Genomic DNA, 16,297 nt, shown 5'->3' on the forward strand with positions numbered 1-16,297 from the left:
GGATTGTTCCCGAATTTAATTAATGTCCCCAGATGTAGTCGGGACCTGCGATGCTGCTTGCTGCCATGGCGTCAGCCATGTTACAGCGCAGGAAGTCCCCAGGCGTAAATCCGGGGACATTCCGGGGACAAATTTCTGCCGGAGACAGATTGCTGAATCCGGGGACTGTCCCTGGCAACCGGGGACGCTTGGTAAGCCTCCTTCTGGCCTTACCTGAGCAGGAAGTGCAGCTTGTCCTGGATCACCGTGGATCCCTTCAGCTGCCATCAAGCTTCCAGGTGTGGATCTGTTGTCCTGACCTGATTTTTAAATAGAATTCCATTAGCCTTTACATTTTTAACTTTTGACTCTTATCTGCAAACTCGCAGCCCCACCTCCCCACCTTAACACTGGGAGGGCCATGTCCCCGGAATTTGTGGAGACAGGATTCACAAAAATACCTCTGGCTTGCGGCTCCTGGAGTGTTGCTGGCAACGCCTGGAGTTTCTCTTCAAGCTCCTGGAGCTTCACAAGGAATGTTTGAGTTTTCTTAAATACTGTTTCAGCTCCATGCCACACCCCAGCCAAAAGAGCTGCTATCACTGAGAAAAAGAAGGGAGCATCTGTGCATGTCATTCTGGTCAAGTTGCACCAAATTGGGACTTGTTCATCTGAGCTCCACAGGCTGTTTTTTCTCATTGTTTGACTGGGGTTGTTTGTTGGTTTTTCTTTAATTTGGGGCAAGACCTTTTATGTGCCCTTTCAATCCCCAAGAGCCAGCACTGTAAATCAGTTTTAAGGGAGTCTTACAACCACAGCTGCCGCCACCCCCCACGCCCCAACATCATCAGCAGTTACACATACAGGCTTTTAAAACTTATTTAATATCTTTTTTAAAAAGTTAACCTTGTAATTCCTAAATCATTTTAAACACTTTGAAATACTTTCTAAAATTCTGCTTTTTAACATTTATGTAAATGATGTAATAAAGGAACCCAAATGGCCAGATATTTCCCAGTTTCAGTTTTATCCCATAATGTATCCATTTTGCTACATGCCAACGATACGGTGTTGTTAGCACAAACGCAAGTGGCTATGAGGCGATTACTAAAGAACTTTGGGAGACTGTATCGTAACAAAGATTTGATTACAAATTATTTCAAGACAAAAGCCGTAGTATTGGGGGCACAGCCCAGGAAGCAGAAATGGCTCCTAAATGGACAAGCCATTGAACAAGTCAGGCATTTCAACTACAGTGGTACCTCTGGTTGCAAACGGGATCCGTTCCGGAGCCCCGTTCGCATCATGAGCAGAACGCAACCTGCATCTGCGTGTGTGTGGGTCGCGATTTGCTGCTTCTGCGCATGCGCGTGACATCATTCTGAGCGTCTGCACATGCGCGAGCAGTGAAGCCTGAAAGTAACCCGTTCCGATTAAAGTTGACTTGATTCACTTCATCCGCCAACTACCCTTCTAAGCAACCAGAGCAATTACAAATAAAAGGCTCTCCAACCGTGCGCTATCCCTATCTGCAAGCAAGCTCTCCCACAAAGTGGGGGGGCAGGGGATCCCCTCTGCTGTGCTTTGCCTCAACGCCCCAAAGACAAGCCGTCCAGCTGGAGAAAAGGGGGGAGGGGTGTACGCCACAGAAATGGCCAAGAACGCTGTTTTTTGCTCAGCAATGAGGCGTTAAAGCAGACATACCTTCCTCTTGGTGTGCTCTCTCGGGTCGGGCTCTCCCTCTCCTCAGCGGCGGCGGCTGCAGCAAAGTCGGGGCACCCCCCCCCCAGCCAGTGGATTGGCTGGCTGAAATGTCCCCGAATTTAATCAATGTCCCCGGATGTAGTCGGGACCTGCGATGCTGCTTGCTGCCATGGCGTCAGCCATGTTGCAGCGCAGGAAGTCCCCAGTGTAAATCCGGGGACATTAATTATATCCGGGGACATTCCAGGGACAAATTTCTGCCGGGGACAGATTGCTGAATCCGGGAACTGTTCCTGGCAACCGGGGACGCCTGGTAAGCCTCCTTCTGGCCTTACCTGAGCAGCAAGTGCAGCTTGCCCTGGATCACCATGGATCCCTTCAGTTGCCGTCAAGCTCCCAGGTGTGGATCTCTTGTCCTGACCTGAATACAAAAGAAGTGATTTTACATCTCCATTCCAACACGAAACGAAAGCCCAGAGCCTGGCTTCATGCTCCCCCTCATCTGGAATATGGTCACTTCCAGCCCCCTCCCAGCCCAAGGATCTCCTTGTAGAGGACTGCTTGTATGACAGAGAGGGTTTCTGTGGAGTGCTGCCTCCTTCTGCAGGTGCAAGCTGTTTTTCCAGCAGAAAAATGCTTCCTGGTAGATTGGAAGCGGCCACCCCTCTTTCCCCAACCCATTCCATATGCATCCCGACCCCAACTATCAGGATTTGCCATCTGGCCTGACTCTACAGTGCTGCTGATACACAAGATAGGCAATAGCCTGCCACTCACTAACCTAACTGCAGCCTTGCAGGAAAAGAATATAAGAGCAGCCAGAGATTTTGTAGTCCAGCCTATTCACATAAGCAGACCAGTCCCCTGCAGCGCACACCCTCCTACTCAAAACCAAGTCAGCTCACCGCCATAAACTGGGCCTCTTTCTCCTGCTTCACTTCTGAGATATTTCAGGGCAGGCTGGATTAAAGTCGGCTCACATTCCTGGCAAGGCTGTTTCCGTCCACGGAGTTTCTTCTATGAGACACATGAGCCAAATAGTCGAGGAGACAGTTTTTTAGCTGCCTGTCATTCATACACTTTATACTGAAAGGATTTCAGGGGCAGATGCTCTTTTTCTGCATGGAGGGTGGGGGTTTCCAAAGGGGCACTATTCAGACCTGCATTCATGGCTTATGAGACGTAGCCGTGTGACAACTGCACATCATGCTGATGTGTTGAAGGGCTGATGTTGCACTTCCAGGTAGAAGAGCTGGTTGGCATTATTCTAGGCTCTGTGTCAATTGACTTTGTGACATGATGGGGGGGGGGGAGTTCTTATTTTTAGAGTATTTACCTGCAACCTCTTATGTGGGAATCTCAAGGTACTTTACAACTAGGTCCGAAAATAGGCAAACATTGAAATGCAGCAGAATAAACAGGCCTACAGTAAAAAAAAATCCCTCAAAGCCCATATTGGCTGGCAGCAGCATCCCCCCAAGTCCGTGATGGATAAAGACTTCCCCCACATGGAGCAGAATTGCACCCATGTTGGCAAAGGCCTCCTTTCTAGAAGGGGGAGCAGAGGCTGCCCCCACCCACTGCTCTCTTCTCCCAGGCATCTGAAGAGACAAACGGCTCCCCTTCTCTACCTGTGTGCCACAAGCCTGAATTGCAAGACAGTTCCCACTTTGGGGCAACAGGGAACAAACATGCAGAGGACGAGTTCGGAGGCTCCCCCAACAAAGCCATTTCCCTGGGCCCACCTGCCAGCCCACAGGAAAACGGCACGATTCTCCCCACCAACAGGACATAACAAGAAGATGGGGACTATAACATAGGACTTCCTAACTTGTGAGTTCTGATGAGCCGCTGCTGCTTCCCCAGTTTAAAGGATGGCGGCTCAGGTGAGCCATTAAGCTAGAAGGAGGAAAAGGACCGACCCCGGGATGGGCTGTCTGCCTTCCTGTTGCCTTCCACCCCACGACATCCTTCCCCAGCCTGGTGCACTCCAGGTGTTCTGGGGCTCCATCTCTCACCAGGCCCAGGCGGTATGGCCAGGGGTCAGGGATGGGGGCAGTTGTCCAAACCAGCTGGAGAGACTCAAGGAGGGCATTACAGCCTCAAAGCCCTTTCCCTACCTCTCAATCTGGACTTACCTGGCCTTGCCCCTGGCCGCCTTTAGCCAGATCAGCTGTGCTCGGAGCTGGGACAGACCCCTCTGGAGACTTAGAGGTAGAGGAAACAGCCTGGGTCCCCGCAAAGGTGATCACACTTTTCCTACTCCCAGACTGCAGGCTAGAGAACGTCGCTGCAAGCTGGTGACCCATTCCCTGGGTGGTGCACTGGGAAGAAGAAACCTCATCCAGAGATGGGAGGGAAGCACTTTGGCCAGTGCCATGGGGCCTTTCTTCGGAAAGCTGCTCGGGGACCTGCAATGGAGCACTGCCCAAGGAGGAGGAAATGTGGGAGGCCTGCTGGGAAGGCTGCTGGGCCCCCGACTCTTCCTGGCTAAGGGAAGCAGCTCTTCCAGTGGTATCTCTGGGAACAGAGGGCATCGAAGTGAGCTGGCAATGAGAAGGCTCAGCCAGGTGGCAGCCGGAGGTCTCTGGGGTCGCACCCCGGGATGCGTTGGGCGAACTTTTCTTCTCCATTCTGTGGACACGAAGGCAAGTCTTCTGACCACTGTACCAGCTGGTTTCAAAGGCTATTTTTTATGAAAGCTTGAAAAACAAAGAAAACACAATATACAGAAATCAGTGTCAGATATCAAGCATTTTGAAAACATAAAAATGAAAAGAAACAGAAGACGAAAAGCTTCCTTCTTTGTTGCAAAGTGATTCCCAAGAATAAGCCCAGAGTAGGTAGGCCTTTTGACTCCTGGGGAAATCACCGGCAACTTCATGCCAAATGCAGCAGAGGGAAGGGCCACAGGAGCTGCTATGAAACAGACGATCCTCAAATCACAGCTGTTTGATACAGGGATGGAATCAATCCTTTTGCTTCAGTCAAAACCTCAAGGGTCGTAGGTTGTGGTTAAATGAACTGGATGGTGTTACAAAGGATCTCAAAAGGAAACACCGTTTTTCGATTTGAAAACTGTTGAAAGATCTTTACCTATCCTGGGAACAGTACATGAAGAACTACACGAAGATGATGTACAGATGGTATACAACACCAGTGCAGTTAGGGAAAATGTACAAAACTAGTTCAAATATATGTTGGAAGTGTAAGGAAAAGGAGGGAACATTTTATCATATGTGGTGGGAGTGTAAGGCAATTAAAACATTTTGGGAAATGATATACAATGAATTGAAGAAAATGTCCCATTTAACATTTGTTTAAAAACCCGAGGCATTTTTGTTGGGGATTGTAGGGAAAGATCTGCCAAAAAAGTTGAAAAACATCTTCATGTATGCGACAACGGCCGCGAGAGTTCTGGTTGCGCAAGGATGGAAGACTGCAGAAACCCCAACTAAAGAATCATGGCGAGAAAAGTTGATGGACTATGCAGAAGTGGCAAAATTGACATATAAGCTATGGGACAAGGATAACTGTGACTTTAAGGATGAATGGGGACCTTTCACAAAGTCTCTGAAGACGCAACAAAGCGAATTGGACTCCTTGGCAGGTTTTGAATAAACATCCACATATTTTTTTTACTGATAATAATCAGCTAAACAGTTTGAGGATCTATACAACTTTGTAACATGCAGAAAATAGCAATATTAGAGAAACCAAAGACTGGAACTGAGGGAAGTCGGGGGGTGGGGGGTGGGTTCTGGGGGGGGGGGAGGGAGGAAAATGGGGGGGGGGGAATAAGGATATGTTTTTGGATAATATGTCTTGTTATAACTTTCAATATTTTTATTTTTTAATATCCTGGGAACAGTAAACCGCAGTGGTGGGCAGTTCCACAGACCCTCCTCCTCTGCTCAAAATGCATACAGACCCATCTTTGCGCGGGGAAGATCCAGACAAAAGGAGTCTGTTTTCAAAGTACCCGCGGAGGGGTCTAGACGGCTCCATCCTCTTGCCTCCCCTGCCCCCCCCCGCCCCCCGATCACTGTTTCACTCCGGAAGGCGTCTCAGACCTGGGTGGAGCAGCCACAAAGGACAGGCAAAGAGACAAGGTCCTGCCCAGATTCAGGCTTCCTCATGATCGTGTGGAATCTGTACACGTTTCTGTTGGCGCTTCCACTAGTGATTTATCTGTACAGGATCGGACTTCATTTCAGCCAACCACATCCTTCCTCTTCCCCCTCCCTCTTCCCCCGACAGCATACTAGAGCAGTGTTCCCCAACCACTGTTCCGCGGCACACTAGTGTGCCGTGAGATGTTGCCTGGTGTGCCGCGGGAAAAATTAAAAAATTTGAAAGATTTTTTTTTTAAGTCAAATTTTCGATTGGAACCCCTGGGGTTCCCTCCCTCCCTCCCGCTCTGCGCCTCCCTCCTCCTCCTCCTCCTCCGGGGAGGCCCTTCCTGGCTCTCGGCCAAAGCTTGGCGGCTGCCACTCACTCACTCGCTCGCCCACCCGTCCCTCCATCCCTGCACCCGGCCTCTCCCCCTCCGTCCCCAGCGCGGGGGCTGCCGGGATCCGTAGTCCCCTCGCCCTTGGGCTCCGCGCCCGCGCGGGGTGCGCGAACTACGTTTCCCAGCGTGGCCTGGCGGGCCGGGCGTTTTGTTTGAAGCGCTCTTCTCCCGGCCATGGAATGAGCGCAGCGGCGGCGGCCGGGCGGGCAGGGGCTCTTCCGCGCAGACCCCGCGCAGCCTGCCTGCGCCCCCGCAGAGATCGGGCGGCAGGATGGAGCCCGGGGATCCCCGCGTAGGCTGAGCGGCGGAGGCGGAGGCTGCCCCCCAGGTAGGGCTGCGTCGGGGGGGTTATTTTTGCAATGCTGCATCCGCGCCGGAGGGGACGCATCAGACCGCGGGGAGACCCCTTGGCGGGCGTGCAAGGCAATGCATGCATGCAGGCGTTGCATGGAGTGCAGTGCAATGCAATGGCAACACGGCGCCCTGCATGCATGCATGCAACTTCCACCGGCGCTCCGGACTTGGCAGGTGAGGGGGGTCCCCAGTGGGCGGCAGAGAGAGCCGGGAGGGCGAAGGGGAGCCGGGGGGGAGCAGCGCTGCTCCCCGAGCCGAGCCCGGGGGGAAACTTCGGCGTCGTTGCGCCGGGTGTTGGAAGCGGAGGCTGGCGGGGGGCCCTCACCTGCAAAACCTGGTCGCCTCTCATATATTTCGTGCATTGCATTCATCGCCCACTTTCTCCTCCAAGGAGCTCCCGGGGGCGCGCGTGGTTCTCCCCGTGTTATCCTCGCAACAACAGCCCTGCGAGGTGGGTCAGGCGAGTGGCCCAAGGGAGCACCCAGGGATTGTCCTGGCCAGGTGGGGTGATTTGAACCCTGCTCTCTGCCCGGTCTTCGTCCTCATTTAGCCCCCACATGTGCATGACTGTGCATGACTGAGGTTTCCCCCCCTCGTCTTGGCTATGGTGTGAGTCTGTGCTGTTAATTAATGGGGTTCTGCCTTCCGAGAAGATGAGCCAGCCCTCAAGGAGGTGATTATGTAATTTGCTAGCAATTCATGTCCCTCCCGGCGTGACGCTGCGCGCTGACGTCACGGGGCTGTAATGGTGGTGTGCCTCGAGATTTTTTTCATGAAACAAGTGTGCCTTTGCCCAAAAGAGGTTGGGAAACACTGTACTAGAGTTCATATGGATTTCAAAGCATGCTTTGAGAACTTGTATGCTTAGCTTTAAACTCCACAAAATTAGCCTATGGCTAGGATGCTATTTATCAAAGTCTGTGCCCATTAAAATATGGTCAGATACAAGTATGCTTTCCCCCTTGTTATACAATTATTATTTTTAAAATTGCATTCAACCATTTACTATTTAAGCAGCTTATACACCACTTGACTATAATCATCTCTGAAGTGACACACGAGAAATACATTGCAGAAAAAGTTAACATGGATGACATCAGACTTCCGTTAAAAAGACCTGCTGGAATAAAAAAAGGATTCGGTAGGTGCTGGGTGCTCTGCCTGATGCTCTCAACTGACAAGATGTAGGTGTGGTTGAATCAAATGGGAACAGTGACCACAGTGCTATCAGACTCAACATACACAGTATGGAAGTGGACAATTGCTAAGGAAATCCAGAACAGTCACATTTGACTTCAAAAGAGGAGACTTCCTCAAAATGAGTCAAGGATGGCGAGCCCTTCTGTGCTCCAGAGGGCCTGGGTGGCCTCATTCCCCTCTTGTTCTGAGCACTGCAGAGGGAGGCAAACATGTCCTTCCTGGGGGCTGGTCCCTCCCCGCCCTGTTCCTGGAGGGCAGCAGGAGGAGGGGGCTGCTGCAGCTGCCTCCTTTGGGGGCATGGCTCACCTTGCCTGCTCCTGCCCTCCTCCAACACAGACAACCTTACCTGCCTCAGCCATCCATGGGGGCTTGAGAGTGCGTGAGCAGACTTTGTCATGGGAGGAGGCAGGCCTTGCAGAGGAGGAATGCTGGGGGCAGGCATTCAAACTCAGCCCTGAAGCTCACTGGGTGACCCTGGGCAGGCACTCACGCTCAGCCTAACCTACCTCAAAGGGCTGTTGTGAGGATAAAATGGGGGGGGGGGAGAGAGAACTCTGCACACCAACTGGACCTCCTTGCAGGAAATGGGGGCTATAAATGTAATCGTGTTATTTGTACCCCACCCACCTCACTGGGTTTCCCCAGCCTCTCTGGGCGGCTTCCAACACATATTAAAACAACAAACATTCAAAGCTGCCTTCCAGAGGTTTGATAGTTGCTCATCTCCTTGTCACCTGTAGGGAGGGCGTTCCACAGAGAGGCTGCCACCACCGAGAAGGCCCTCCCTCTGCCTGCTTCCCTGCAACCTCGCTTCTCACGGGGAGGGAACCACCAGAAGACCCTCGGAGGAGGACCTCCGGGCTGAAGGATGGGGGTGGAGATGCTCCTTCAGGTATACTGCGCTGAGCTTCATGACCTAACATTTGCCTCGCTTAACATAATTAATTAGTAAGTGACGTTTCCTTCTTCCATTCAAGCAGTACAGGAAGTAAGAACGTGGAAAAAGGAGTACTACTTCTAGTATTCCCAACTCCTGACATAAAACAGCATAAAGGTTGCCTTTTCTTGACCATCAATCACCTGCGCAAAGTCCCTACGCCACCCCCTATTTTGCTTCAATACAGCCCCATCGGTCAGCCTGGACGCTGAGGTCCAGCACTGAGTGCCTTCTGGTGGTTCCCTCATTGTGAGAAGCGAAGTTACAGGGAACCAGGCAGAGGGCTTCTCGGTAGTGGCGCCCGCCCTGTGGAACGCCCTCCCATCAGATGCCAAAGAAATAAACAAGTATATGACATTTAGAAGACATCTGAAGGCAGCCCTGTTTAGGGAAGCTTTTAATGACTGATGTTTTAATGTATTTTTAATCTTTTGCTGGAAGCCGCCCAGAGTGGCTAGGGAAACCCAGCCAGATGGGCCAGGTAGAAATAATTTAAAAATATAATTATTAAATTATTATACGCGTTAGAAACAGAATTTGAAGGGGCCGTCTTTTCTGGCAGTGCCAAATGAAGCTGCTGACCCATTTCTAAGTCCTAAAATCCACAATGTCTCTGAATACCTGAAAAACCCAGTGGTGCAGGACCCCCCCCCCCCCGGAAAAAGAACCCATAAACAACACCCCAACCCTCTTTTATTGAGTGTAAAAGAGAAACACCTTGTTTAAATTTTACAATCTCCCTGTTTCCGCTTTAAGAACTCTCAATAGATTAACCATTTCTCTTTATCCGTCACCCTTTTGTCTATAAAAAGTGTCTTCTGGTGAAACCCAAAATAGAGTCTTTGTGTATAAACTAACTTTATATCTATTTTCAGATTCTTAATGCGCCACGCACGTCTAATACAGTGGTTCTCAAGGTGCGCATTTACTCTGACTTGATCTACCACAAATATCCAAGCCATCTAACCCTGAAATCCTAACCTTCTAATTCCAAGTCTCTTCTTTCTCAATATCCCCCATTCCGTTAACCGCACCAAGCAACAAGCTGTAAAATACAAGTTTAAAGAGCAAGCTTTCCTTTGCATTTCACAGCACTTTAAATGTAATTCGTGGTTTTTTTCACCTGTCCTCCAGGTCCTGGGTCCTGGGTGTGTGTGTCAGCGGTTCCCCCAGTTGACGCGCCGGGCATCCCTGGTTCCCCCTCGGCAGTGGCAGCGGTAGCGGCAGTCTCAGTAGTCCGGAGCCAGCCTGGTAGTGCACTTGGCTCTGGCTGGCTTCAGGAGCTGCTCATTGCCCTGGCACCCGCCATTTTGCCTCGCCGGAAGTCCCCATATGATGTGTCTTGTGCCGTTGAACCAATCACGCAACATTCCTTCCCTACTAATAAATCTACAACACTTAAAATATAAATCTGGGGGCCTTATATGAAATCCGGGGACATTCCGGGGACGGATTTTGTTGGGGACAGATTTGTAAATCCGGGGACTGTCCCCGGGAGACGGGGACATCTGGTAATCATTCCGTAATAGGGCTTCTCCTGCCTTTGCCAGTATGTCATCCTTCTTAGCCTCCTTAAAGAGGGCGTTCAGAAGCACTTGTACGTCTGGCCATATGGGATTGTGAGTGGAGAAGGTGGCGCAGTCTGGATGAGTCCCTCTGTCTTGCTCTTTGGTCACTGTGACCGAGCACCATTTTGGGCTGATCAGGATCTATGGGGAAGGGGATCCACCCAGAAGTTGTGGAGGGAACGGGAAGAGAAGCCTGGTCAAGAGACTGGCTCATGTCAGAAGGAGGCCTGACTGCATCCTTGGCGAAGCCCAGGGCAGGGCAGGAAGGCAGCATTGCCCAGCGGGAAGGCATTTGGAGGCAAATCATCAGCAAGGAGCAGAAAATCCCCTCCCCTTCCCTCAAGAAGACTGAAGAATCTCTAGTCGGCCTTCAGGTGAGTTCAGCATCCCAGGTCTCTGGGGTGTTCCTGTCCATTACAAAGCTGACTCGAGGCTCCGTCAACTGAGCCCCTACACTCCTTGCGTACATGAAAGGGCCACAGAAAGGATGGGAGGCAGCCTTTTCCTGGAGCCGTCTTACCTGCAGCAGTTCACTCGCTGGCTGCTGACCCTTTTCCTCCATCACCTGGATGATCCTCTCAAGAGAGGAGAGTTTCCTGCAGAGTCTGACCAGCTGCTCATCCCTTCTCCCTGCAATCTCCTTCCCCACCTCTTCCACATGATTCAGCAGACGCTTTTCTTCTTCTTCTTCCAGGAACTGGCGCAGTTGTCTCAACTTCTCTTTTTTTTTTTATAAAATTTTTATTGGTTTTACAAAAGTTTTTATAACAAACAAACATAAAAAAAGACAAACAAACAAATATAATTTCATAATGTCTTTTCATAAACTTCTTTCCTCGGACTTCCCCATACCTCCCCTTTCTGCATCCTCATGTCCAAATTTTTATAGCAACTTGTAAATGTTTTTTCCCGTCCTAATTCATCATAGTCCTTTCTTAATCTAATCTTATATTACTGCAACCCTTTCTCTCTATAAAATCTCGACATTCTAAGGTTCATCAAGTTTATAATAGTCCTTAAGATAAATCTTAAATTTCTTCCAGTCTTCTTCCGCAGTCTCCTTTCCCTGGTCACGAATTCTGCTCGTCATTTCCGCCAATGTCATATAGTCAATCACTTTCATCTGCCATTCTTCCAAGGTGGGTAAGTCTTGTGTCTTCCAATACTTTGCGATCAGTATTCTTGCTGCTGTTGTTGCATACATGAAAAAAGTTCTATCCTTTTTTGGCACCAATTGGCCGACAATGCCCAAGAGAAAGGCCTCTGGTTTCTTAAGGAAGGTATATTTAAATACCTTTTTCATTTCATTATATATCATTTCCCAGAAAGCCTTAATCTTCGGGCATGTCCACCAAAGATGATAAAAAGTACCTTCAGTTTCCTTACATTTCCAACATTTGTTATCAGGCAAATGGTAAATTTTTGCTAGCTTAACTGGGGTCATGTACCACCTATAGACCATTTTCATCACGTTTTCCTTTAAGGCATTACATGCCGTAAATTTAATACCGGTGTTCCACAACCTTTCCCAGTCAGCAGACATAATATTATGACCAATGTCCTGTGCCCACTTAATCATAGCTGATTTCACTGTTTCATCTTGTGTATTCCATTTCAACAGCAGGTTATACATTCTAGACAAATTCTTAGTATTGGGTTCTAACAATTCTGTCTCAAGTTTTGATTTTTCCACCTGGAAGCCAATTTTCCTGTCTTGTTTAAAAACCTCCATTATTTGATAATAGTGGAGCCAATCTTGTACTTTGGGTTTTAGTTTTTCATGGCTCTTTAATTTCAATTTCTCTCCATCCTGTTCTAAAATCTCACAATACTTTGGCCATCCGACCTCCATATTGACTTTCTTGTGGGCCTTAGCCTCTAAGGGTGACAACCATCTAGGTGTTTTGTTTTCCAACAGATCTTTATATCTCATCCAAACATTAAACAACGCTTTCCTAACAATATGATTTTTAAAAGCACTATGCACTTTGATTTTATCATACCATAGATATGCATGCCAACCAAATGCATTATTGAAACCTTCTAAGTCCAAGGTATCTGTATTCTCGAGGAGCATCCACTCTTTCAGCCAGCAAAATGCTGCTGCTTCATAGTACAATTTTAAGTCCGGCAGGGCAAATCCCCCTCTTTCTTTTGCATCTGTTAGTATTTTATATTTTATTCTGGGCTTTTTGCCCTGCCAGACAAATTTCGCAATGTCTTTCTGCCACCTCTTGAAACAGTCCATCTTGTCAATAATCTGCAAAGTTTGGAATAAGAATAACATTCTAGGCAATACATTCATCTTAATCACTGCAATTCGGCCTAACATTGACAATCTCAAATTTGACCATATTTCTAGATCTTTTTTAATTTCTGACCAACATTTTTCATAGTTGTCCTTATACAAATTCAAGTTTTTAGATGTTAAATTAACCCCTAGATATTTCACCTTCTTAACCACCATCAAACCTGTCTCTTCTTGAAACTTATTCTTCTCCATATCTGTTAGGTTTTTCCCTAAGACTTTAGTTTTTTGTTTATTCAATTTAAATACAGCTACCTGTCCAAATTGTTGGATTATTTCCAACACTCTTTTTGTACTAGTGTTTGGCTCTTGCAAGGTCAATACAAGGTCATCTGCAAACGCTCTTAACTTATAATGTTTGGCTCCGACCTTTACACCTTTAACTTGCTGGTCCTCTCTAATCATGTTCAGCAACACCTCCAGGACCGAAATAAAAAGCAATGGAGAAATTGGGCACCCCTGTCGTGTTCCTTTTTCTATCTTAAGTTCCTCAGTTATTACGTTGTTTACAATCAACTTAGCTTTTTGTTCGGAATATATCGCACCCATACCATTCTCAAATCCTTGTCCTACCCCCATCCCATGAAGATTCTTTTTCATAAAACTCCACGAAATATTGTCAAAGGCTTTCTCCGCATCCACAAATATCAAGACTGCTTTAGTATTTATGTTCACCTCTAACTTTTCCAAAATGTCTATTATATTCCTAACATTGTCTGAGAGGTGTCTCTTTGGGAGAAAGCCTGCTTGGTCTCTGTGAATCTTCTCCATCAGTACTCTTTTAAATCTTTTTGCTAAAATGTCTGCAAAAATTTTGTAATCCACATTGAGTAACGAAATTGGGCGGTAGTTCTTCAGTTGAGTCTTTTCAGTCTCTGTCTTTGGTATGAGTGAAATATATGCTTCTTTCCACGATTCGGGTGCCCTTTTTCCCTCTAAAATCTCGTTGCAGACGTCCTTTAACGGTTGTATCAGCCATTCCTTTAAAGATTTGTAATATCTGGAAGTCAGTCCGTCTGGCCCTGGAGATTTGCCCAATTGCATGTCCTGAATGGCACCCTCTATCTCTTGTTCTGTAATTCTCTGGTTTAGATCCATCTTGCTTTGATGAGAGATTTTCTGTAATCCAAATTTATTAAGGAATTTATCTATGTCCTCTTCATTTTGTAATCCTTGAGAATAAAGTTTTTTGAAATAGCTCACAAAACAATTTCTTATCTCGTTGGGTTTAGATTTAATCTTTCCATCCACTTCTAAACTTGTAACTGTATTTAATTTCTGTCTTTTCTTTAGTTGCCATGCCAAAAGTTTACCACATTTGTCTGCCGACTCAAATGTCTTTTGTTTCATTTGCTTTATTTTCCACTCTATCTCTTGGTTCATCAATTCCATATATTGTGTTTGATATAACTTAATCTCCCTCAAAATCTCCTGGGACTTTGGTTTTAATCTTAATTTTTTCTCTCCTTCTTTTATCTTTTCCAAAATTTTTTCCTTTTTCTCATTCTGCTTTCTCTTCTTTATTGAATTTTGTTGAATCAAAAATCCTCGCATCACAGTTTTACTTGCGTCCCAGATCACTCTTTTTTCCACATCGCCCTTTAGATTAATTTCAAAATAGTCCTTTAGAGTTTTTTGGGCCTTCGTGTGGATCTCTCTATCTCGAAACAGGGTGTCATTCATTCTCCATCTAAACTGACCAGTTGTTGTAAATTTCATTTCCATCTTCACGGCGTTATGGTCGGAGCAGGTTTTTGGGCAGATTTCTACCTTCTTAATCTTCGGAGCCATTCCACTAGTAACCCATATTTGGTCGATTCTGGTCCAGGTCATCTTTGCTTGGGAGAAAAAGGTTCCCTCTCTTTCAAGAGGGTTCCTTGTTCTCCAAATGTCTATTAAGTCCATATTTTCAGTCATTTCGAAGAAGGTCTTCGGGAGTCTCCCTTCTTTAGTAAGTGTCAGTCTTTGTGTCTTGTCCATGTTTGTAGAAACTACACCATTCATATCTCCCATGATTATCATATTATATTCCAAATAGTCCATCAAAGTTTCATGAAGTTTTTTGAAGAATTCTGCTTTACCTTCATTTGGTGCATAGATCCCAATTATCAAAAATTTTTCTCCTTGTACCTGTATCTCCACCGCTAAATATCTTCCTTGTTCATCTTTGAACATCATTTTTGGGGCCCACTTCTCTTTTACATAAATCACAACTCCTCTTTTTTTCACTTTGTCCGACGAGATAAATTCTTGTCCCAATCTTTTATTCATAAGCAGTCTCCTGTGAGCTCTAGTTATATGAGTTTCCTGTAAGCAAATCAAGTCCAGTTGTTCTCTGTACAAAATATGGAATACTTGTCGTCTCTTCAAAGGCATGTTCATCCCATTACAATTCCAACTAAGGAATTGCAGGGCCATCTTGTTATTTTTCTGGTATTCCTCCAACAGCTCCCAATTGTTGTTCCTCCTCTGTTGGTGGTGGAAGGTTCTGTCCAAACGAGAGGTTCAAGATGTCTATTGCACTCTTTTGCTCAGCAATTGGGTCTACAGTTCCTTTCTGTAAATCTTCTTGATTTCTTTGCAGGAACCTGTCTTTATCCTGTATCGTCTTTATTTTCACCTTCTTCCCCCTGTAGTCAAAAGACAATCCCTGTGGAAATTCCCACCTGAAGAGAATGGTGTTCTTCTTCAACAGGTAGACCAAATCCTTATAAGAAGCTCTCAAGTCCAGAATGTGTTTAGGAATATCTTTAAAGATCTGTATCTGTGAGTTCCCGATTTGTAGGGCCTTTTCAAAATGCAGTCTTAAAATTTTCTCTCTTTCCTCCTTCGATCTCAAGGTAATCAAACAGTCTCTCGGTGCCTTTCTGTTCTGTCTTTTGCCCAGTCTAAATGCTGTTGTGATTTTAAATTCGTCTTCCTCTAGATCTTCCCAGGCGTCAGCAAACTCTTGCGTTAAGAAGTCCGTAAGATTGTCTCCTTCGTCCTCTGGAATTGATCGTAATTTCAAATTCCTTTCTTTTCTTTGTAGTTCCCACAATGCCAGAGTTGCGTCGTGGTCATAGACCTTCCTGGCAATCGGTTCTAATTTTTCTTGGGTCTCTCCAGCAATAGTTCTAGCTTCCTCCGCAATTTGGCATGTGGCAGAATTTTCTTGCGTAAGCCTGTTTATAGATTCTGTATTCAAGTCAAGTCTTGTTGTTAAATCTGTCAATTTCTGTGAATTCTCTGTCAATTTCTTGGTATTTTCTGCCGTCTGCTTTGTTAGATTCTCCAGAGATTGGTTTATCTTAAGAAGGGCTTGCGACACTGCATCCATGGAGACTGCTGTGCCTTTTTCTTGTCCTGTTGTCACTGTAGGGGTTATACCTGAGATCGAGCCTCTTTTCTTTTGTTGCTGTAGCTGTTGTTGATGTTGCCTTGTCTTGGCTCTCGTGCTTATCTCGTCTGCTGGGCCACTCATATCCCAAGGTCGTTTCCCACGAGAGCCTTCTCCTAAAGGAAAATTCCACTGTCCCAAGGTGTAGCAACTTTTAATTTACCCTCTAGAGGGAGCAAATCAAAATGTCCACAAACAAAGACAAAGAGCATTTAAAAAGCAAATTTATCAGGAGGCTTCTGTATGTATATTGCAACACTTTCCCAATAGATAGAGTCCCAGCCTTCCCTGATATATTGTAGCCACAGAGTCCCAAAACTTTGTAACAAGTAGGCAGTGAAACTTCCACTTTGTT

The sequence above is a fragment of the Podarcis vaucheri genome (assembly GCF_965113315.1).
Source record: "Podarcis vaucheri genome assembly, chromosome: W".
In the NCBI taxonomy this organism is placed as follows: domain Eukaryota; kingdom Metazoa; phylum Chordata; class Lepidosauria; order Squamata; family Lacertidae; genus Podarcis; species Podarcis vaucheri.